This window comes from Aedes aegypti, chromosome 2 (genome assembly GCF_002204515.2).
Source record: "Aedes aegypti strain LVP_AGWG chromosome 2, AaegL5.0 Primary Assembly, whole genome shotgun sequence".
Lineage (NCBI taxonomy): Eukaryota > Metazoa > Arthropoda > Insecta > Diptera > Culicidae > Aedes > Aedes aegypti.
In genome coordinates this window covers 134,358,954-134,383,477 of record NC_035108.1, presented here as the reverse complement: position 1 = coordinate 134,383,477, position 24,524 = coordinate 134,358,954, and the positions used below count along the sequence as shown (strand labels likewise).

Genomic DNA, 24,524 nt, shown 5'->3' with positions numbered 1-24,524 from the left:
TGGCTTTCGGGGAAACGGGTTATTCGGAGAGCGGACACTCGGGGAAATGACATTCGGAGAAACGACATTCGGAAAAACGACATTCGGGTGAAAGTAGCACAATTACAGTTGTAAAATTTTTAAACAGCTTTTAAACAGTGTTATCTGCTTAATATTTTAATCGGTTCTGGAACACATAGCAATTTCTTTTGAATTTTCAAGACCACCTCCTCTACCCCATTACCCGAGTACCATTTACCCGAATGCCGCCACCCCGAATTCCATGGCCCCGAATATACTATTACTCCGAATTCCATCGACCCGAATGCCATTTCCCCGAATTTACAATTATCTCCCATGATATTGGAATTTGGGGAAATATCATTCGGGGTGAGGGTCGTTCGGGGATTTGGAATTCGGGGTAATGGCGTTCGGGTGAATGGCATTCGGTGTAATGGGGTAGAATCTTTTAAAAATGTTTGTTGGACTCAATTCCAATTTTATTTGCTTGAGATCCATAATACAATCAACTCTCTTTAACTCGATATGGAAGGGACCATCGAGTTAGCCATGAAAACCAACTTTTACTAAGGTTCTCAAACTCGATATCGAGAAATGGAATATTGAGTAAAGGAGAGTTGACTGTAATGATATTATTTCGTCAAATATTTTGTGTGAATTGCCGTCGGACATTTTTAAGCGACAGAAAAAAACTGAATAAAAACAAATTTATTTTTTTCGGCTCTATAAAAAATATAAAAAAGTTTATGAGGAATGTCCTATGCTGGGGAATGGTTATCTAGGGAATGATATTCTGGGGCTTGATGTTCTGGGAAATGTCCTATAACCTTAAAAATTGTTGCATAGTATTTATCTGATTCGCTTTATCTCAAGTTCGTCAAAAACCAATGGAGCTACCATGGGAAAAAGATAATTAATTGCTCAAATAAAAACTGGTGGGATCTACGTCCTATACATGCTAGAGATTTACGCGCTTAATCACTCACACACGCACGGCCAAAGGAACTGATTCAACCGTAAAACCGGTCGGAAAGTCTAATCTTGTTGTATTAGCCAGGAAGGTTTGTTATATTATTATTATTTATCTCTCGTTAAAGGGGTTTTCGCTATTATCGAGTTCGCCACTCAAAGTTCTGTTATATTTTTTGCAAACAAATCTTGAATCACGACTTTATTTGAGGAAAACTTTGGAAATGCAACATTAGTCAAAGGGAGGAGTCAAGTTGTTCACGATTTATTTTTTTAAGTTGAATAAGTTATCCTCGATTCATTAGAAGTTAGATCGGGAAAGCGGGGTGAAATAATTTAAGGTGAAGATGAATCGAAGCCAAACATAGAATTTTCAAGAGCATAAATCTGGAAAACCATACATCCGTTTAAGCTGAAAACTTGATCGATTGGTCACTACCACCAATCTGGTGACCAATCGATTAAGTTCTCAGCTCAAACAAATGATCGGTTCTCCAGATTCGTGCTCTTGATAATTTTAAGTTGGGCTTCGATTCATCTTCACCTTAAGCAAGAGATATGAAAAATTTGACATTTTCTGCAGCATTTCGGAAAATATCCAGCTGGAATCTAAGAAAAATTCACCGAAGTATTCTCATAGAAATTGGAAAAATTCTAAAAAATGACTAAAAGGAGATTTGAATTTCGACCCCGAGATTTTTCATACCATCCAATATTTTGAAAGCTTGAAAAATTATACGGTTCGAAACGTCAAAATAAGAAAATAAAAGGCTGTTTTTAATACAACAATCGGACTGAAATCTTGAAAATCATCTTCTTACAAAGAAGGAGTGCAAGTCTATTGTTAGCAAAACTAATAAAATGTATCTCTACTAACAAACGGAATGTATCCTTAACTTGAATACTCGCCTAACATACCGAATCAATCGGGCCAGATAGTTAGATAATGCCTTTCAAATCAATACGTCTTTGCGCAATCACGCCAACGTAGGTTGCGTTGCATCGTAATCCTAAATCATGATGATCTTCTTATGGTGAATCTAAAGTTCCCGTTGCAATTCTCCTACAGGTTTTGCAATCGCAGCCTCTTTCGCTATTCTGATACTTGTTTATCCATTCCTACTCATCTCCGATAGATACCTGCATACCTGCATTCCTCATCCGTTCGCAATCGAGTAGGAAGGAACATACATGACCGGACCTCGGACAAGTGTGTTGTAAACCTATCCGGACAGATGCTGATGCGCTGTAGACAGCCTTCTAAAGCCACGGGCTTCTTCTCTGGTCAACAGCTTGTCCTACCACAGTTCAAATAAGATTTGCCTATGTAGTGTCCTACTTGTGGCCAAAACTGGATAGGCGCACCACCAATCCAGGGAGAGTGAAGGGTTCCACCTCTTATCCACCTCTGGACCGGTTTAACACTATGCACAATGACGGAAACGTTGAATTTAATTTGACTTAATAAAATAAATTCTGGTGTGGTAGGCCGTCCAGCTACGATAGCTGAGTAGGGTGGCCTATAATGATTAAACTACAAAATTTTGAGTTAGCTTCATCCCAAATTGGTTCATTGGATCCCCAGAAGCTATCGTAAAAAAATGAGCGGAATCCGTCAATTCTAACGGGGGGTTAAACAAGTTTGAAACTTGTATGGGGAAAATCGACGAAATATATGGGAAAAACATATTTAATTACGTTTTCGACCATAGATGGCACTGTACTCAATGAATATTGTTTCATTATTGATTCAAAGAGTCTTCAATCCATATAGAAGAGACTGCAACAAGACCATAGACGGATTCCACTCAAATTTTCACAGTAGCTTTCGGGGGTAAACGTGAATAAATTTAGGGGTGTAACTTCAGATTTCTACAGTTTTCTTTTCCTTATATAAAAATGGGCCACCCCAATGAAGAGAGATAGTGCCAAGTGAGCTGAGACGCCGTCATCGTCAAACGTGTTTCCCTCCGCGGGTTATAACTGTTCTCGCGTTCTTCCAAACAGTGTGTAGATTGTATTTCTTCCGCAACCTAACGTAGTAAAGCCGGCTGTGAGGGCTACTTCACTTCTAACTGGACTTGCCGTTTGGAAGAGACCTGTCGCCAGCATCGTCGGAGATTAATCTTTCGACAGCACGCGATCCTGCTTTGCGAAATTGGGGCCGAGATTTTGAGCTCGACAGCATTTCACCACCTGTGATTGCAATCCGTCTTGCTTTTGAGGTGACGGCCTAGTAAGCTGCTGCAATTTATTATATTATATTCATAGTCGAGCGATCGACTGCATCGCGATGACTTGTTGCAGACGAAGTTGGTCGATAGTTTACGAAATTCGGAATAAAAAATAGGAAACATCAAAACAATATAAAACAAACACGCTTGTTGCACTCTCGAAACTCTTCTCATAGTCCACCGTGGCCGCGATACATACAAATGTTGGCCAAAAGTACCAGTCTCACAAATATCGACTAAAAATCTTTATTCATAAACAACGTCGCAATTGATAAAAATGAAAAATATTTACATAGCAATTTGAAGTAGAATATCGTGAGAAAACTGTTTATGATTCTTGAATTCTTTCATCATTCTCAAAAGTCTAACAAGATTCAAAACATCTTCAAAATAGACAATAGGTGCTTGATTGGCCGCCCGTGGTTGGTACTCCAGTAAACACCCTCAGTGTATAAGTGTTGGTGATCTTCTATTTTAAGGCAATAGTGGCGTCAGAATGCAGACCAATGAGGACAAGGGGACGAATTGATGTTGCACATAAAACTGGCCCACAGTAGACCGAATATACCCCTGCATCTACTCCAGTTCATGTGGGAAAGTATAAGAGTAAGGTCATGGTTAGCAGACTGCCTATGTGTAAGGCGTAAGAAAAGGCGTGCTATAAGGATGGGAGAATAGAAATGTAAACGGTTTCTTGCCTGTCTCTGGTTCTATCGATTGTTATGAACGAAGTTTAAGTGTGATGGATTCAGAGTAGAAGATAGAAGCAAGTGAAAGATACAACTCCAAAGTACGAGGAAAGGAACGGGCCTGGGTTTGAACCCATGATCCTCTGCTTATAAAGCAGCAGCGGTAGTCATTAGACCACCAATCCCGTCAATAAGGTCTACTTTTGAGAGTCAGACCGATTTCGCTAGATTTCGTTGCGATTTAGTTTCAGAAACAACTGTTTGGGTGAGTCAGCTGACATCTCTACAGTTCACTTGATATGAAATATCAAAATGTACACCAAATTATCTAAAACCTCGAGAAATTACAGAGTGATACTAAATAAAGTAAGGGAATATATCAGCGAAAGAAATGGCAAACTTATTTTTTTACTTTTGGGCAGCCTTGGACCACTGTGCGCCGAATCGGTTGAGAAGCGATCCGATGTGATCACGGATGCGTGAGAAGTTGGCACCTCAGAGGAGGAGAAAAACTGTGATAATTTGGCGATGACCGAGTTTCGGTGAATGATTTGCTATGTATGGAGGAACTTGGGCTGCGAAGCACGATGGGACAGCTAAATAGTCACGATTGATCATTTCTTCGGTGATAAATTCGGTTTGTTGGATGAAATTTGAAAGTAAAACCGATGAAAATGTGTCTAATAAATATGTGAGCGTGACTTCGGACAGAAATGCGTGTTTCGCTTCGTTGAGATTTTTGATTTATTGACTTCTTGACCGCACATCCAAAGTTCGATCGTTGACACATTGTCGGACAAACGAAGATCGATCGAGTACTTGGAAAGCGATATTGTTTGGGCCCTCGTCATTTTTTTTTTGAATTTTTCTAAAATTATAAGACGAAGTAAGTTTGAACCTTTACCAAAAAATTGTAAAATGAATCCAAATAGATGTTTTTTTTTTAAAAGGTGAAGCAAAAGAGTTCGATATTTTGGTTCACATGGAGAGATTCATTTCTTTCCCCTGAAAAAAATCGAATGTTTGTTACTTCTTTTTTCTCTGGGAATTTTTATTTTTATTCCGTAATCCTATTAGGTAATAGGAATATCTTCCAACATTTTCTATGGAAAAAGTAAGGTTTTATTCTTCTTTTCTTCCCGGGATGCAGAAATTCCTGAAAAAAATGCGAGGTATTTATGATGGAAATCACTAAGTTATCTCTGTTGAAACATCTAGGGTTCCAAAAACTTCAACATTCCCACTTCTCAACTCTCGAGGAGGTCTTGGAGGATTTTATAGACAGGTTAATAGGATGATTATTGGAAAAATAATCAATCGAATCTTTTGATAATATCCTGCCAGATTTTCTGAAGCAATTCGATTTAAAACATCGGATGAATTTTTTTTTATCTTTATTAACGAGATTTTTAGCCCTGGGCAAGTTCATCTCGGGACCAACGGATTTAGTTCCCTTCCGAAGGAAGTCGTCACTGAAATTTTTAGTGACTTTCTCGGGGATGGGATTCGATCCCAGGCGTGAGAGGCGTGTGTTCTAACCACTACACCAGGTCCGTCCCCTATCGGATGAATTATTGAAACAAATAGATGCTGTATTATTTGCTGGTGTGATACCTTAAATAAACTTTACTAGGAATCTATGGAGATTTCAAATCCTCGAAGCATTCTAATGGATCCTTTAAGAGCTGTAGAAATTTGTATTCGAATTCTTCGGAAAATTGGTGAAGGAAACACTCTAGAGAAATTTCTGAAGAGAGCTTTAAAGAGTTCCATTAAAAAACAGTAAACATGTCTTAAGAGCCTGTGGAATAGTCACTTTAGATTCTCTGAAAGTAACTCTTGCATCTTTTAGAATCAGTTACACCCATTTAGATGAATATAACTACAATTTGTCCCACTTTTATGTTAAACACTGATCCGTTGAACCGCTTAAGAAGCTGCATCGCATTGAAAATTACAGCCTTGGTGCGTGTGTCCCAGTATGCAATCCATTACAATCATTCGCTATGCATAGCTTACATGCATGCCGCGACCACCGTGACCAGCCCCGATTAATGCGTAAACCAATAACACCGTTGTTGTTGAATGGATCGAAGTCAATTCAACTTTCCAAACATCTACCACACACTTGGAGACTTGCTCGTTGAACGCTTGAGCACCAACCACTCAGAGGTAATCAATACACGTATCAATAACGACGGGGGACGCAAATAACCGTACCGGTAAACGCGCAACTATTCAGCAAGACCAAACTGAGGATCGTGAATTCGAATCCGGCCAAGCGAGAATCTTTTCGTAAAGGAAATTTTTTTGACTTGCCAGGGCGTAGAGTATCTTCGTACTTACCATACAAGATACATATGCAAAAATGGTCAGTTGGCAAAGAAAGCTGTCAGTTAATAACTGAGTAAGAACACCCAGCTGAGAAGCAGGCTCTGTTTCAGTTGGGACGTAACGCCAGAAAGAAAAATAAGATTAATAATGACGATGATCGGTTTTGAGCGGGCACGATATGATAAGAGCTGATTTCATCCGGATCGTCGTCTCCACGAAGGAAACCGTCGAGGAATAATAATGAAATTTCTTCTGCATCACTTCCCGAGCTAAACGCTCGATCACGCATAACCACAGCTGCCCCATCATCATTGAAAGTCCACGCAAACCTGCACATATACACTCGATCGCACACAGAGACCGATCGTTTCAATGTCATTGAATGATTTATGAATGATCTTGATCGTTCCCCTTTCCACAGACGATGCGGCGATCTTCGGAGCACGCATACCCGTGAAGATTGAAGTTGCGACCGCTTATTTGAGAGGATACACTTTCTCGACAGTGTGATTTCGTTCGCCGCTAGTCGTCACAAGCAATTATTGCATCGGCACATTAGATGAGGTTGTGACATCTACTAAGTATTAATGTATTAACCTTTCCAGTGAAGATGTACACGCAAAAACTATTTTGCTTTCATTTGTAATCAGTTTTTATACTTATATTGTTTATTTGTCAGTGCCCAACCTGCCGAATAAACAATATAAGTATTCCTTAATTTAGTAATACATTAAGGTTATTCCCTAATAAATAGCATTACAAAATGTACAGCTAAAATGTACTATGAAAAAGAAGTCGTTTTGCTACAGTTCACTCGCATCGTGTATGTTGTTTTAAAAATATTTGAATACACACAAGAAAAAATATGCAACGACGTAAATCTATTAATCAAGATGTGTTATTCATACATGATGTTACAACAATTTGAATCTAATTTTAAGCAGCATTCACTACCCAAATGCAGCGAAAACGATGTGTTTTCATAACTTATTTATTGTTGTTTGTGAGATTGCTAAAAATTTCATTTGGTTTCTCGAGCTCGGCTATGCAAATCTAACCTAAAATTAATCGAGATTCTGAATTCTTAATTAAATGTTTGTTTTTCTGCTAGACATATTACAAACCTTCCTTATACAAACAATAACTTTGGCTTTTAACAGATTTCTGATAGGTTTTATTCTTGAATCATTTTTGACGACGTGAGCAAGTGATTTTGCATCGAAATCTCATGCGTGAATTTTGCGAAACAGATTTCAAGGGAGTTTGCTCTCGAGGACAACTCAATGGTTGAGAATAGGGTCCTAAAACCCTGTCCCAATTTTAATGCCAAACGTTCAAGTTTAGGCCAACAACACATGTTTACAAAATTTTTTAATGTTTTCCGTTGGTTTAAGTCCAAAAAACATTTTTTCATGTTTCTTTAGATTTTGTCACACCCCTTGGCTTAAGCTCAAATTTTGGGTATATTTTGTTTTCCGTGTCCCTTCCGAAATGTCAGATAGGAACAACCCCAGTGTTAAAACTAAACCCCCTGTGGTGTTTTTGTCGACTAAGCGAACTTCAAACATGATTAAAAGTGTCCAGGTTCATTTATGGACCCAATTTTTAAATTAAAGTTTAAACATGATAAAGCCGTTATTTGAGCGGGAAAAAATTGAAAAAGTAGTTGCAGTAACATGCTCTTTCGTGTTATTTAATAAAAACGAGATTTCATTCAAAATTTTAGGACCCAATTGAGTGTGATGTTACCAAAACTGAAAAAAAATTCCTGATAATGGTGAACGTTCATGATAATTAGTAAAAATGCTCATGCAATGAATGGATAAAGTTTCAGTAAAATATTTTCTTCACTTTGTGGTTTGTGTGAAGTATCTCTGTCACAGAAGTTGATGTTTTTTCCTAGCGAAGTTTGACCTTAAGGAGAAGATGAATCGAAGTAAAACCTCAAATTTTCAAGAGCATCAATCTGAAGAACCGAACACCAGTTTGAACCGAAAACTTAATCCATTGGTCACCACCAGCTACTGACCAATCGATTAAGTTTTCAGCTCAAACGGAAGTTTGGTTCTCCGTATTTGTGCTCTTGAAAATTTAAGGTTTGGATTCGTTTCATCTTCACCTTAAAAATGAAAAATTATCCGTCCCAAAAGGGGTATCTGCACATGGCACAGGCCTCAAAGTTGATCTTAAAAATTTCGATATGAAGATGACATTTAAAACAAAAAGATGGAAGGATTCATCTACTTTACAAATCCTTACCCAGGTAAATCTTATACGCAATGAAGGATTCTACTCCATGACTGTGACTCTTTCTCTAATTCTGCGTAAAATGTAAAAAGAAAACTCGCCCTGTCACAGCGCCCCTGTACAGTATTGGACAAAACAATAGCAACTTTTTAGATTTTCCATACAAAATTACCAATTTTGATAAACTATATCTCGGTTATTTATGGACCGATTTGAATGAAATTTTCACAGAATATCAGACATAACTTGAATTTTAACATATATTTTTGAGTGATTTTTCCAATCACAAGTTGAAAAGCAGTAACGGTTTGACTAAAGTGAATTTTTTGACGATTTTTTATAATTGACATAACTAAACATATTGAAGGACCAGGGTGGCCAGTGAAAAGTCAGTTTCAAATTCCCGGTTTTCTCCCGATTTTTTCCCGGTATTTCAAAAATATTCCCGGTTTAATGATATGATAAGAAACATTCTTACGATTTTTTTTACCATTTCAAACGACTTTTAATTTTTTAATATTTTTTTGGTCATAAACCAAAGCATTTCTATTAGGGGTATACGGAAATCAGATTTTTTGCTGCGCATTCTAATTTGTGATGATGATGCTATAGGCTGCCATCTATTGTAGCAAGGTATCCACCGGTAGCAATGGCCTATTCTAACAAAACAATTTGTTCAAGATTGTATGACTATTCGTATTCAATCATACTCCTGTCTGAAGGGCCAAAAACGAATGGCGGACCCGTAAGCAGAGACACTTACGCGAAACCCGCAAGGAAAAAAAATCTCCTTCCAAAAGTAAGTTCACACGAACAGTCGTACAATCAAGCCCTTGCTTATCAGAAAGACCCAATAGATGGGAAGAAGAGCCCGCCCTTTTTCCACGAAATGTTAGCGATAGGAAGTTGACAGTTTCACTCTTCCTATCCATCTCGCTTCAATCGGGTGCCCTGATGGTCGCACCCAACCCAAAATGCATATAACATTGGAAATATAATAAAATACCACAAGTCATCATGAAAAGATCTCACCGGTTTTCCTCCATCCTTGTATCATTTTGAAGCTGGTCGTCGCAACGATGTCGTCGAACTATTTCACCGTTAGCTTTAAAGTATCATTTATGCGAAACTGTTCAAAAACCGAGAAAAAAAACAAACTTCCACTCCTCCGATAAAGTGATACGAAAATCAAATCCACTTGTTGGGCTTCTCAAACTGCACTGCCCGAAAACCGAAAAAAAAACTTCCATTCCGACGAACCGAAAGCCAAAAAAACACTTCTGCTATGCGAAAACTGTAACCGCTTGCTGGGCTTCTCCAAATGAAGATCGGACGGTAGAGTTGCCAAAATCGAACGGGCACTGTATTAAATTTGCAACACTCCAATTGAACACCACTGTACATGCCCAGTTTTCTTATCGTACCGTCATCTTGCTCATACCCGCTTCTCTTTCCCGCTTCCGAAAGATCACTTTAATCAGTTGGTGTGGGTAAGACTCGCAAGCAAAAATTCTCAACACGTTCACCTCTCTCACCACACCACATCCACCCGTCCTACCTTTCACTACCACTACTACTGAGACCGCGTTCACTCATACACTAATCGCTTCCCCCGCGCATGCTGTCGCCAATGATTTCTTATTTTCACATCAATTGCACTTTTTTAACTTCTAAATTATCAACTTTTCATCCATTTTCCAACTGAAATTTAACTTGCACTCGCGACTTTGCTCTTCTCTACGTTCGGATATGTATTTTTCGTCGATTTTACTTTGATATTTCCACATTTTTTCACTATTTGAGTACCACATTAAAAATGCACAACCTTCCCTCAGCCAGTGCTGCCAGGGTCCAGCTGCTGCGCATTCTAATTTGTTGGGCTTATACTGATTCTGCTAAATTCCAGTTTGATCTATGAAGCAATATTTTACGACGGTAAGTATGGAAAATTTCAGTGTTAAAAAAATTTGACCCTTGTTTATACGATAGGATCGAGCCAATCTTCGAATGAATCACAGTTTAAATTTTGAACGGTCACAGATTTTATAGACATAAAAATGAATTTATCAATTGTTCAACATTTCGTTCCATGGTCATCAGCATAGAATGTTTTGTTATATTTTATCCCCACAACATTTTCTCAGGCCAATTGTTTCTGATAAAAAATAATTCTAATCATAATTCTGAAATGAATTAGAATTTTATACTATTTTTACCAAGCCCAAACAAGTAGCGAATGGCAAATCTTCAATGAATATCTTATGTTGTAAACGCATTTTTTTATATAAGTGAAATGCAAGCTTGCTTAGAGAAATTTATAACATCCAAAAATTGTAGTTTTTAAAATAAAATGCTTCATAAAACTACATGAACAGATGTTTCTTCATTAAAAGTTTTTAATTTACTGGCTAATTATTTACTGCAGTGGTCACCAAACTGCGGCCCTTGAGACCATTTTGTGCGGCCCGCGAACAGATTTTGAATGTTAATGTCAAGGGTGAAGGGGCCCGCAAGTAGTAAATTCCTGATGACACTTTTTTATTTCTTCCACGCTTAAACGAAGAAATTCGCAATTCGCAAAAAATTTAGCTCTTCTGGACCAACACATCCCTCATAACACGTATTGTGTGAAATTCTTTCAAATTTCGTGTGAGCTGAAACATTTTAAGGACACTCATCCACACCTACAGTGTAATGAAATTTATGCGCAGGCATCTCAATGTGACATAAATTTTGTGAAATTGAAACATAAATCAGCACAAAATCGATATATTAGCATGTGTGATAATTACTCATACTCACAGATGTGTTGGTCCAGCAGAGCTCGGTTTTGTGTAACATGTTTTAAAAGAGTCCGTTCTTGCAAATTATTATCATTTCTACATGTCCAACAATCGAATTCACTTTAACAGGAATCAACGAGATATGGGCTGTATTTATCAGCTTAAGAATAGCTCGAGTTCTGTTTAACCATCTAAGGTTCATCAAATCTTAAAATTGGTCCAAAAAGGAAGGAGGCTGCGAAATTCGAAATTTCTCAAAATTGCTTTGCTTCGCGCTTCAACATTCAGCTTTTATGGCTAAAATGTGTCATAGCCGTGAAGAAAACCTCAAACATTTCTCCAAATGCACTTTGGTTTTTATGTTTGACTTGGTTGATAAAATAAAAGATTTACCAAGTTCGAAGAATCAATGAAATTCACGAGAATCCAGACATTTAATGCTATTAACGCTTCCTGAATCGTTGTGATCAAGATGTTCTCTTTTTTGGGGAGAGCTTTGAAGATCTCGGAAATATTATCTTCCTGTTTATAAGAAAAGATTCACAAAAAAGTCGTTAAAATATATCCTAACATAACTGGCGGCCCGCGTCATAATTTGAATGTAGGTATTGGATTGGCCCGCCTAGTCAGTTAGGCTGAGGAACACTGATTTACTGGATTAGGGCAAGTGGTAACATACAAGAATATGTTCTTGATTTTATTGACTAACTTGGGATGCGAATTCAGAAGCTTTTGTAAAAATCCACTAAAATATAGATCGTGCTGGTTAAAACGTTACTTGGTATGCAAAATTTTCCCGGTGCTAATTGAAATTCCCGTATATTTCCCGGTTTTCTCCCGGTGATTCGAAATTCCCGGCTTTTTCCCGGTTTTCCCGATTTCCCGGTGTGCTGGTCACCCTGGAAGGAATAGCTTCATGGTATCTTCAGCAAAGTTGTAGATTTTGACGAGATGAATAAGTTTGCTGAAGACAGTTTTTGTGTAGGGCTATCAGATTTTGAGATAAAAAGTTTTGAATTTTTCGTCGAAAATTACACTTTACTCAAACCGTTATTACTTATAAACTCGTGATATATGTTAAAATTCAAGTTCTGTGTTCTGTGAAATTTTTATTCAAATCGGTCCATAAATAACTGAGATCTAGCTTACCAAAGTTGGTCATTTTGTATGGAAAATCGAAAAAGTTGCAAATGTTTTGTCCAATACTGTAAATATACTTATCTGGAAACTTAAACTTAAACTTTTACTTAGCCTTACTTAGTAATCTTACGTCCTGAGATGGAAACATGCTTACAAACATGAATCTTGTCTTCTTTATTCACAGAAGAAAAATAAAACTATAAAAATATATTGATCATTCTAGGAGAACTTACTCTCCGAAAATCGGAACTTTCTCCGAAATTCACAAAACATTTTATCCTTTCTATGCCTAGAAGAATACTAAGCAACTTCGACAGTCGATCATTCACTACCGTTACGTTCGCCTTAATTCAAGCATACGCTTGAAATGCATACATATTTTGATAAAACGATCCACATTTCCTCATGCGGCCCGCTGCGCTGATGAAAAAGCATGATTGGCCCGCAATGTGCTCCAGCTTGAGCTACACTAGCTAAATTCAAAACAAATGTTTCAAATGTCATGATGGTTCGAATACTATTCAAGTAAGGGACTTAAACTCCAAACATTAAAGAAATCGATTGAGTTTTGGAAAAGTTATTGTTGTTTTTGTAATTTTGTAATTTTCGTTCAAAGTTTCATTGCATGGAATTGCAAACTTGTAAACTGAAGTCTCAGAAACTGATATTTTTCGATATAATTCAATTAACCCTGTTTTGGGTAAATTTTGATGAAAATTTAGTAAGTATTTTTCTGCAAACAAAAGTTTATGGCGTGAATAAAGTATGCCTGTCATATACGTAACAATATTTTGTGTTTCTGCCAGCGAACTTTTGCCTCACAACTAGATTAGAACTCTTGCACCGGTGGTGCAAAAGTTTGTTAAGACAATATATTTTAAAACTGTTAGTTAGGTATAATGGGTAAGTATTTTGACACAAATTTGTTCAGAAAAAAATGTAGCCAACATGTTGAAGGTTCACTGTGTTGTATTTATTTGGAAGTATTGATTATTCCACTGAGGTCGAACTTATGCCCCACTTAATTCTACTGGGAAAGGAATGACACATTTTTAAGGCTGAAAAGTTAGATTATGATTGTGTTGAGGGAAAAGTACATTGATTAGAATTCGAAGCTGAGCAATACAATATTCTGCATCTTTCTATTTTATTGGCACCGGATAATGTAAAAAATAGATTCGAATGTAGTGAGTTTTGACTTTGAGGACCAAGCAAATTTTAGTCTAGATTTATGAAAAAAATTGCAAAAGGTGGAACATTCTCATAATATTTGACGTGAATATTTCGTATAACAGAGATTTGGCATAATCAGAATTATATGGCTGTGAAACTGTCAACTTTCTGTCGCTAATATTTCGTGGAGAAAGCGCGGGCTCTTTTTCCCATCTATTGCGTATTTCTGGCAAACAAGGGCTTGATTGTAGGACTGTTTGTGGGAACTTACTTCACGAAGAAGTTTTTTTTCTCCCTCGCTGATTTCGCCTAAGTATTTCTGCTTACGGGTCCGCCATTGGTTTTTGACCCTTCAGACAGGATTATGATTGAAAATCAATCCCTCATTATTACATAGGTCCCTTAGTAAAGTTCAGCGGGAATTCTATACATTTAGTCACAGATTATGTTCAGCTGTATGTGTAAACTAATCGAGCGAAAGGTGGATGATTAACCCTCTTTTCCCCATGGCTAACTGGGTGGTGCCATTCTCATTTCGCTGAGTGTATTTAAGTCAGAAATATTAAGTTGTGTCTATATGGAGATGTTTATATCTAAAAATATGACGATTTCAGCCGTGCTTGTACCTTCTTCCCGAGGTTGACAGTTTAATGCTAAATAATCAACAAAAGTGGATGTGCGGTTTCGTAAGTTGATTAGACGACAGACAACGACGATCGCCCGGAATAATAGCTTCTTTATTTATGATTTTCCCTTTTCTCAGTCAGCCACATCAACCAATAACTCCCCCGGTGTCCCCGTTGTTGATGTCATCTCGGATTTGCGCCTTGTGTGTTCCGCGCTGTCTACAGCCATATTGAAATAATTCAATGTCACATGTTGGCTTGGTGGTGGCGATTGTGAAGAAAATTATAGTATGCTTTCCGACTCGCCCCGCTCAATCTTTGATCCAAAGAACTCGGCGAGTGATTCGTGAGTAAGACGACATAGGAATGGTTTTTATTGTTTGGAAAATGTTAGTCAATGATTCATAAGCCAAAAGAGGAAAGCGGAGTTAAATGCACACGGGAAGGAAAAGAAAGCTCATCTTCATTGAGTTTCAAAACAATAGTGTTTAATAACTTTTGCGTATTAAATAGTGGTGAGCATGCCCGGGAAGTTAAATATTCAATAAACTGAAAGAAACTTCAATTTTTATTATTTCAAGAGCAGTTTATTTGCTCATAATCAAAAAAAATTGTATGAATATTTTTCATTATACTTAACACGCTACATATAATGATGAATACTACTTAAAATAAATAGCTGTATCCTATGTAAGAAATCGCCGAATTTGAACTTTAAACAAGAACAATACATATTTTTCTGTAAAATCAATTATTTTACCGACAAAATCCATAAAAACAAACAAATTTATTATAAATCAGTAAAATACTAATACACATTTGAAAGCCGCTTTGACAGACATGAGCTACTTTTGTTTCAGTTTTTACACCCCACCAAAACGTAGCGAAAGCTGCTTTAGTGGTAATAAGCGTGCATCCAGATCGGTAAACCGAGAGATCAATCCCCGGATGGACCATTTTCAAGTTTTTCTTCATGATTTTGTTCAACTATTTAACAGATTTTTCATCGAACGTCCAGATGTTGAGAATACGGTGAAATTTGACAGAGAATCCGCGAAATAACCGAAGCGTATAGTTTGTTGTGTAATAATCATAAATCTTAATCCTTAAGAGAAGTGTTTTTGTTATAGCCGTCATGTCATGTAATCAGCTTCAAACGACAAAATAACAAATTTAAAATGCACGGAAAAGGAAGTACTCCAGATATGCTTTTATAAAATCGCTGAAAAAAATCTGGATTGACCAAATGCTTGCCCCTGACAGACTACCCACTCCGCTTCCGCAGATCGTGTTACATAATTCAGCAATCATGTACGAACCCTAAATAAACTCGATGGAAGGGGTATTTGATTCCCTCGTTTGTGAATATTCATGACTCGTATGTGCAATGAAAATTGTTAAGCCAATGAGAGAGGAATATATACCGACAACAGCTGTTACCGCATCAGATGGCCGAACGACGAGAACGTAAAGAGGTTTAAAAGTATTTCGCCGCACTTCCGCTAACATGGGTAAGGCTAACTAAATGGGACCGGGGATTTGCATGCAAGGTCAACTTGCGATGCTACCCTTGATGTCAAACTATTAACACATTCTCGGGTCAACCGGTTTTTCATGGTAGCTTAAAATGCATGTGTGACGATGTAACGGGACAAGGGCCTATCCTGTATGAAGAGAAATTAATTGCATTTGAATTATGTCGTTGTTTGATCTGTTGGGGGAGGTACTGGAATGATGGTTGTGCCACCTAAAGGTATCTACTAGTAAGCAGATTAATTGCAACGCGTTGTTCGTAATCATGAATAGCTTCTTCTCAACCCTTCCTAAATATTGCATTGGTTACAGATATTTTAAACTGTTTGTCACACCTGCAAATATAACTGTTCGAGAAAATGGGAACATCCTTTTCGCATTCCAAAACAAGCTTTACGAATATGAATAAACATCACGGAATCTAGAACTATGTTCCACAAATCATTCGTGTCAACGAAACTGATCACTGGCAGCGAGAGGAAATCATAGATCTTTGATAAATACTACAGGAGTTGCTCCAGCGATTCTTCCATGGATTTTCTAGCATGTTCTCCTACTTCCTAGGCATTTATTTAAGACTATTTTTCATGATTTCTTCCTAAATTCAACCAGGAAGCTTGAGCTTGATTGGCCGCCCGTGGTTGCTACTCCATTATCGCCAGATCAGCTGCATTTTCACAAGGAAACAACCTGCTTGGGACTAACAGACATCCTCAGTGTATAAATGTTGGCGATCTTTTATTTTTATGCAATAATGGCGCCTGCCTCGTCAGAATTCAGACCAATAAGGGGAAGGGGGAGGAATTGATGATGCATTTTAAACTGGCCCACAGTAGACCGGATATACCCCTGTATTCACGCCAGATGATACGGAAAAGTGTAGGGCTGGTTTGTATGGCAGAGAGGTTTGCTAACCAAACAGCAGACTGCTTATGTATCAGGCGTAAGGAAAGGCGTGCTATAATGACGGCAGCATAGGGAAACGATTATTTTGTCTGTCTCTGGTTCTAGCGAATGCTATGAACTAGATGATAGATTCAGAGTGGAAGATAGAAGCAAGTGAAAGATACAACTACAAAGCACGAGGAAAAGGATGGACGTGGGATTGAATTTATGAACTTCTGCTTATGAAGCAGAAGCGGTAGCCATTAGACCACCAACCCCGTTAGGTTATTATAAAATTGTTATCCTACAGATAATTTTCAGAAATTAAGGAAAGCATCCTGAGTGTCACAAGATAAACAAAATATTAGAATTTAACGGAATTTGCTCATCTTTCTAGGTATTTTTTTAAGTAATTGTATCATCCTTTTCCCTTATTTTTTTGCAAAGTGAAATGTAGTGTTAATATTCAAATAGTGTACAACGCAACCCTGGAAAAACTTAGATCGAACATACATTCCTGGAAAAAAATGTAGAAATTGCTGGATCAAACTAAAAAAAATGCTGGAATGTAGACTAACATTTGAAAAAAGCGGAACATCATTCACAAACTGAATTTTCTCCCGTCCGTCCTAGGTTTATTTTAAATAATTCTCATAAGATTACCTCACTTTTTTCAACTTTTGACGCTATTAACGCTCTACAATTTACTGAGAAATCTTCCAGAAGTATCTGTATGCATATCTCGTAGATCTCCTTTAAGAATCTCTGGATAAATTATTTTAGCAATCAGGTGGAAAAATACTTTGAGAATTTGCTGGACTAGTCCTAGTTTTTTCTATAGTCATGCGTAGAGGAGTTTTTTTTGTTTAATTTCAGTTTAAATAGTTCGAATAATTATTGCACGAATAAGAGTGAGAATTTTCGGAGGAATTCCTATAAGGTTTAAAAATTCCTAAACTATTTTCTTCCAGGAATTTACCGTGTATATTTGTACCGTATATTTACCGCAAACTATTAGGAGGATATTCTCCAAAAAAGTGGGACCCATTTTTATAGCAATACGTTGAAGAATTCTTAAAGAATGCCTGTGGAAATTATTGCAGCGATCTGCGTTGAACTGCTGAAGGAATCTTGGAAGAATTCCTATCAATATTTTAATCACAAAAAAATATATTGGTGATTTTTTGGGGTTCCTAAATGGATTATAGAATGAATTTCTGATGATCTGTGAAGGAGTTGTGTAAGCAATTTCAAGTCAAACTCATTTTTTTAGAATATTTCCAAGATTTGGATTTATTTTAGGTATCGTTTCCACCAGTCTTAAAATAATTAGAAGATTTTTCATTTAGGCTATCATTTTTTTTTGAGAAATTTGAAGTCTATAGAATTTTGCTGAAGTTCTAGTCAATCGTGAAGGAGCACCTAAAAATCGATTATTCTCTTTGCTTTAGCTCTTCCATATTCAACAATACTGATATTGAGAGCAGAAAATATTGCTTAAGTAAACTTATTACAGCCTAATGACTAGATTTCAATTTTCTCAGTCCGAAGTTATTTCTTTTTACTCTCGTTTATAAAAGAGCTTACCTTACTATCATACAAAACACAATCAAATATTGGCAGCGGTCATGAAGTGAATATTCACATCATGTTTTCTTTATTAATCAGCCTACAGCATACGAGTGGGAAAGGTCTCCGCTAATCTCTTGAGCCCTCATAATAACTGTAGTAATGGCATGGTGTAAGTCGCACCCAAGAGCCCGACAGTGACGCTTTCTTCAGCGAGGCTTTGTTTACCTTTTTTCTCCTATTTCTGGTCCCAAACAACCGTAGACTCTGCATCCCCAAAAACAAGCGGAACAAAACCTCTGCTGAACCTGAACGACTCAGCGCGATCGAGTGCACGTGATAAACAAGGGAATGTTGATAAAACAAAATCCAATCCATCCACGAACAACGAAGTCGACGACTTGGCCATTGCTCCACCACAACAGGCAAAGCGAAGTTTTTTGTCTGCTTGCAGATAGGGTAGATGTTCCAGTATTCGTTAAAGTACCATAATTTGCCACTCCAGATTGTATACCGTTTTGCAGCACAAATATGCTTAACTGTTTAATATTCATTGAATCACTTTGAAATTATATAGCAACATACTCATTAACCTTAAAATTTATTCAATATATATATTTTTTCAATTTCTACTCTTTTTCTCTTTTGCACTTTTTTAAATGTTCTTAAACTAACTTAACAATATACAACACATTAATCGTGGAAATAGAAGATTGCAACGATTTTTGTCTGAAATTATGATTTATTTTATTTGACATTTTTCCAATGTTGCAACATTGGATATTCTATGTAACTCATTAGTGCTATACTAGGGAAGGAGCTTCAAAATCATTTACAAAATTTTATTTTGAATCCTCTGAGGAGCTTTCTTCCTGGTATTACAACAGCTAGTCTATATTGGTACAGCATACACCATGGCTGGCTTGAAAATTTCAAAAAGATCAAGAGCTTGTTCCTGAGACAAAGTTTCGATTTTCTGTTAATAAGTGGATACAGACATTTTACATATTTGTTACATTTGGACATTCAAGCCTCAATGTGATTTTTGAAAGTTATTTTTTTATCTAGCATGAGCCCTAGATACTTAAATTCATCTGAACAATTTATTGGAACCCCTCTCATCGTAACAACATGTCTACTTGAGGGTTTCAAATAAAGAGCTTTTGGTTTATGTGGTAATATTATTAGTTGAGTTTTGGAAGTATTAGGAGAAATCTTCCATTTTTGCAAGTATGAAGAAAAAAATATTGCTTATAACTTTTTTGCAATCTACCGCAGGCTTCGTCCTTTGGCGGAGGGGCTTGTGTCATCAGCAAACAAGGATTTTTGACATCTCTGAGGTAATTCAGGTAAGTCAGATGTGAAAATATTGTATAATATTGGTACCAAAAAGCTGCCTTGAGTCTTTCAGACCTGGAGTTCTGATAATTAGCCTGAAGTGTACGATTTGATAAATAACTTTGAATTATTCTAACAATGTGTGTTGGAAAATTAAAGTTTTGTAATTTTACAATCAAGCCCTCATGCCAAAGATTTTCAAATGCTTTTTCTATGTCTAGAAGAGCAAGACAAGTAGAATAGCATTCAGATTTGTTGGATTCGTTCCATTTGTTAAATTTGTTACACGTAAAAGTTGATGAGTGGTCGAATGTCCATGGCGGAATCCGAACTGTTCATTGGCAAAAATTGAATTTTCATTGATGTGGACTATCATTCTGTTCAAAATGACCTTTTCAAAAAGTTTACTGATGGAGGAAAGCAAACTGATTGGACGATAGCTAAAAGCTTCTGCAGGATTTTTGTCTAGTTTTAAAATTGGAACAACCTTAGCTTTTTCCCATTTGTCAGGAAAATATGCCAATTGAATACATTTGTTAAATATATCAACTAAGAATTATAAGCTACTTACTGGAAGTTTCTTGATGAGGATGTAGAAAATTCCATCATCGCCAGAAGCTTTCATATTTTTTTTTATAATAGTTCACACTTCTTCCAAATCAGTCTCCCAGGAATTTTCGAAAACGTTCTCTTAATTGAGAATATTTTCGAAGTCCTGAGTAACTTGATTTTCTAAATTAAAATTATGCGCACTTTCTAACTGCATAGCAAGTTTTTGAGCTTTTTCGCAATTAATTAGTAATAATTTGTTATCCTCTTTCAATGCCGGTATTGGCTTTTGAGGTTTTTTTTTTTTCAAAATATTAGATAATTTCCAAAAGGGCTTGGGGCCAGGGTCCAGTTGAGAAATTTTATTTTCAATTTTTTTGTTTCTTGATTGTGAAAATCGTTTTTTAATTTATTTCTGCAGATCCTGCCATATAATTTTCATAACAGAATCGCGAGTGCGTTGAAATTGCCTTCTCCTCACGTTTTTAAGATGGATCAAGAGTTTAAGATCGTCGTCTATAATCACGGATTCAAATTTTACTTTTCTCTTTTGCACCTTATTTCGCCATGTTGTTCCCTAAGGCGGCATCCACAAATTACGTAACGCTCTAGGGGGAGGGGGGGAGTAGGCTCAAGCGTTACGGTCCATACAAAAATTTGAAATTTTTCATACAAAAAGCGTTACGGAGGGGGGGTCAAAAATTTCAAATTTTAGCGTTACGTAATAAATGGATGCCGCCTAATTCACCACCTTCCATAATAAATCAACGCAGATAGCGAATGCTGGAAAATAAACTAAATTCAATGCAATGATAAAGTTTATGATAATTTCTAATATTCCTCCTACTAAACATGGATTGAAAGCTTTTTTTTTTTTGTGTAATGAGAATATTCAAAGGTCAATTGACTTATTTATAAAAAGTGCTTTTTCTTAGAATACTGACGAACACTGGTACACCCACCCTACCTCGACTACTTTTAATGAGAAACGCTTTTTCACTTTCTTTTTCGTTCACTTTTGAATGGAAGCGAGGCGTTGGATGATCACTTGTCGTCATCGAGGCAAGGTGACCGAAGTGGCAAGAAGATGACGCAAAGTGGGGACGTTATTATCGGGCGGCACTGAAGGCCGAGATAATTCAAACCTGTTGCAATGCGGCGTTTTTGACAAGAAAGTCGTTGACCACCTTGGTAGGTAGCCGGCCGTCCGTCATAAATAGTCGGCGCGAAAAAGGAGGCCATAACGGTTCAGCCGGCTTTATTGACATCAACCAGCATGTTGTAACCTGAACCTAAATGGCAGGAATGAAAATAACCCAATCTGCCCAAAATGCTTCCGGCATGGGACGCAGGGCTGGTAGCGACTAGGTGTCTAAAAAATAGGAACTTTAGAGATTTCATGCAGGAACCAAACAGAAACCAAAAAAAACAAAGATAATCCAAATAGGAACAAAGAGATAAATGTTTTCATAATAATCAGGCCAGACATTTGGATCTCTATGGCTGTTTCATATTTTTATAGTAGTTAGTTTTACTCGTCAAATTAGTGCTTTTCTTAGTGTTGATTTTATTTTTCTTTTTTTTTTCCTCGAAGTTTATTAGAAACTAATTCAAGTAGGGTACAGTTTTGACTCATCTTCTGAACACTTAAGGCCAACAGTGACTTCAAATGTATCTGGTGGGAATAAATTAGCTCATATTTGTGAAAATTTAAATTTTATTCACGAAGTTCAACTGTTAATTGTTGGATGAGCCGATAAAAATGTTTATGTAAACTTGTTTAGTATTGATTTTACGTGAAAGTTTAGAACAACATTTTGACTCAAATGCCGAACACTGTGTTCATTCTGTCTCATATTCCGAACAGCACGAATAAATCGTATTCATATGAATTATATTGCAAATAAATTTATCTGAGCTAGTTTTACTGGCCTCGAACTAGAGAATCATCACTACTCCAGACGTATAAAGTAGATTTGAAGAAGATTAAATTGAATTGTAATTGACTGCAATTTTCTAGTAATGTGATGACATATTTCAGCGAAACATTTTAACCACATCGCCATACAAAAACCGAGTGTTTGGAATATAAATCTGTTAGGAATTTGAGACAAAACGGTATATAAGTTTGGTACAAAACCCTGCCGAAGTCAATCAAAAGTAACAAAAGCCCAGAGTTTTCTTCGGGTACTGATACAAAAATTTCTTCAGGATTTCATTAGTTGATCATTTGATGGCCTTATCAATGAATTAGGGGAAATAGGGGCATAATGGACACGTTAAGCAAATGTTCGTTTTAAGACCCTTAAATGGCAATGTTTTTAATTTACCCCCGGCTAGTTTTCAAGTTTGATGTTAGTACGACGTGCCACATTCATTCATAGTGATAAAAATCATATCATATGTCAGAAAAGCGAGATAGAAAATTGGGTCGAAAACAATGCTGGTAAAAAGGTATCGGGGCGAAATGAACACCTGTATGAAATTTAGTTATTCCAACATATTTAATGACTGTCAATCATTCCGATATGCAAAAGGACTCTCCCTCAATCATACTAGCTAAAAAGAACCTTTCTGGGTTCGTTACTTTGCTCAAAAATTAGATTCTTCCACGGTCTTGCTTATATGCCAATTTGAAACTGAGAAAAATTTTAAGTCAAATTTTAAAGAACAATTGAAGCAAAAAATAATTTTGTTTACCGTCAAGCATTTCAAATGCATTACAGATTTCATGCAGTGAATGAACTTTTGATGAAATATGTGTATTATCAGATATTGAGAGGGTGTCCATTTCGCCCCGTATGTTCATTATGCCCCTAATCCCCCTACTCCTTTATTGTCGTTCAAGATAACTTCAAGAATTTGATTTTTTAAAGGATAAGACAGCGCAACAAAAATGACATTTTTGAGTGTCTCAAGGATCAAATTATGTGTCTCTAGTAGATGTGGGGTTACTGAATCTGATGCCGTTCTCAGAAATTTCCCAGCACGTCACAATTTTTAGATACAGATCGTCAAAGTTGCATAAAACATTGGTTTTATTGATGTTTACCTAATATTTGAAGTATATTTTATCAAACATTTTTGTGATCTTATCCACCAAGCATGCAAGAGAGGATTTAAATTTTCGTTTTCGATATATTTTAGTTCAATTTTCACGATTAAATTTAGAATAAACCGTTTTTTTTTCAACATGCTTGTAGTCTCCATACAAAATTCTTCGTTTCTCTTATATGGCAAAATACAATTCAATACTTTTCTAAACCATCAAAAAATAACATTGTCGCATCAAAAGTATTATAAACTTTGATGATAAGCATTGTTTAACACATAAAGTTTGAATTCTGTGGCAAATTAAGCAAGTAAATTGCCTTACAAGCTGGCAAACTTGCATGCAAGTTGGCTGAAATAGTCTAATTTTGCCTTTTCAACAACCAATATCTCAAAAACTAGACGTGCTATGATATTTCTGTAAACGGCAATGGATTCAGCAACCCTTAATTAAGTATATAGAGGTATTTTGATGCTGGAGACAAGAACGTGTTCCGCAGTGTAATTCAATAAATTACACGCGTTTTTGTGTTTCGCGTAGTGGATCAATCGTGGCCGGATCGCGTTGCAAAAAAAATATGTGTGTTTAGTCGAGGATGTTTATGATAGCACATTTTTATCATGGAAATGTTACGATGTTTATGAGATTCACAAACAAACTATGGATGGTGCGTCACTACAAGTGTCGACATAAACCCTTATTTCTGTTTCATGTAATTTTAATATACACATACCTTTTTTACGTCATTACAAAAAAATACCCTTTCGAACTATTGAAGTTATGAATATTGATTTACTTTTTTTTTTATTTTCTTCCAATATCTTTTCAACAAGAGGCAAAAATACAAAATTATATAAGAGTCGTATTTTTCCTCCTTATCTATGGATCGCATCAACGAGGTGACTCCCAGATCTTTTTCCTCCCTCACTAAGCAATACCCTCCCCGCGGTGATTCTAGAGATGCAGAGGTATTAATGGTTTCTAGAAGCAACAATCATTAGACAAATAATATGAGAGCTGATAAAATGTGCACTTCGATAGTAATCGAAAAGTCCCAGCCCTTATTCATTTCGATCGAAGTGCAATACTTGCCAGTTCCGATCAATCACGTAGTAGTAATCATTGACATGTACAGTCAGTCTATGCTATGCTTGAGACTCTCCATTAGAAATGGAGACATTTTGGAGACGCGTCAAAATAACGACCAAGTCTCTAGAAAAAAAGCCTGCTACCAGCCCTGGAATGGATATTAAGCTGTTCCATCAGTTATTGTAATAATCGTAGAAATTTCCCCACCAAGCTGGTCGTATCTACATGCTACTCAATGACTATTGACCTTCACCGATGTCAAGTATCGGGTTTTTACTTCAATACAAACACACATTCGTCAAGACCAGTCCACG

General features: G+C 36.7%; 1 protein-coding gene across 11 annotated transcripts in view; it reads right to left on the bottom strand.

The window, feature by feature from the left end:
* The window catches only part of LOC5569157 (formin-binding protein 1-like), a 234,742-nt gene that overhangs the window by 80,792 nt on the left and 129,426 nt on the right, over positions 1-24,524 (bottom strand). The window lies entirely within an intron of this gene.